At 26.9% G+C, this 1,051-nt stretch overlaps 1 protein-coding gene across 3 annotated transcripts in view; it reads right to left on the bottom strand.

Annotated features, from left to right (window-relative positions):
• Positions 1 to 982: 982 nt before the first annotated feature.
• Gria2 (glutamate ionotropic receptor AMPA type subunit 2) overlaps positions 983 to 1,051 on the bottom strand; it is a 134,493-nt gene continuing 134,424 nt past the window's right edge. For all 3 annotated transcript variants that reach the window (XM_047566548.1, XM_047566543.1, XM_047566544.1), the window contains one exon: positions 983 to 1,051. This exon is cut by the window's right edge and continues 526 nt beyond it. The gene's annotated coding sequence lies outside the window, so the exon portion shown is untranslated.

Raw genomic sequence — 1,051 nt, 5'->3', positions numbered from 1 at the left:
ATTTGGAGTGCTTTAATGGAAACAAAAGGTATTTTATGAAGGGAAAGATAAATCATTAAAACGTATTAACTAGAGAAATACAAGCTCTTTAGTTACAGAAATGTGATATCTTATCCACACTGGGCATATTAAAATAGCCATTCCACCTGAGGAGTAAATATAAAAATAATATATTAAGGTTGTTTTTATTGATAGGAATGGGTAAAACTATATTGTGGATTATTCAAAAGTGTTTAAATTAATCACTATAAGGTTTATGATAGTACTTATATTTTTAAAACTAAAAACTTTTATGTAGTTTATGGAATTTGGTCAAGGGGCAACTATCTATAAAGCTACTTTCAAGGCATTTCTGACTTCGTTTACAACTAATACAGGTTTTCTGCAAGCTCAAACATTTTAAAAATGAAACCTCACGAATTCTGATATTTGTTTCTTAATATTAGTTTTTTAAATCTAGTTGCATTTATCTATATAGATTAAATGCTTTTGTATTAAGAAACATTTCATTATGTATAGTAAGACGTATCAAAAACACATTCAGGCATTATTTGGGGAAACGTTCATACTCAAAAAAAAAAAAAAATCACCTGGCCTCTTTAAAAGGGGAAAATTTTCTCTGGGAACCTAATGACTTGGTAGTGTCTTTAAACTCACTTGATTTATGACCAAACTGTAGCTAAGCAAAATTAATTGAACCACTTGCAAATAAAACAATAGAAAAATGTTTATTTCAAATGTCAAGCATTGCCAAGTAATTTTATATTAACACCAAATGTTAAAGAATAGGATACATTAAAGTTTTAATAACAATATTAAATTACAAGATTGGAATCTTCTCTTTGTTTTCTTCCCTTAGCATTTACATTTTTGGCTTTGAAAAATATGGAACTGATACCTAAAGCCTTTTTTTTTAATCACTTCCCACTCAGTTTAATTGTTTTTTTTTTTGTCTTATCCGACCAATATGGAAGCAAATTTATTTAAAAGCCAGTTTGTTTGTGAAAATACCTAAAAATATTTTTTTTTATTTTAAGTGTTTTTTTTTTTT

The sequence above is a fragment of the Sciurus carolinensis genome, chromosome 10 (assembly GCF_902686445.1).
Source record: "Sciurus carolinensis chromosome 10, mSciCar1.2, whole genome shotgun sequence".
In the NCBI taxonomy this organism is placed as follows: Eukaryota; Metazoa; Chordata; class Mammalia; order Rodentia; family Sciuridae; genus Sciurus; species Sciurus carolinensis.
Note: the sequence above shows the minus strand (reverse complement) of the source record. Positions and strands in the feature narration are given on the sequence as shown.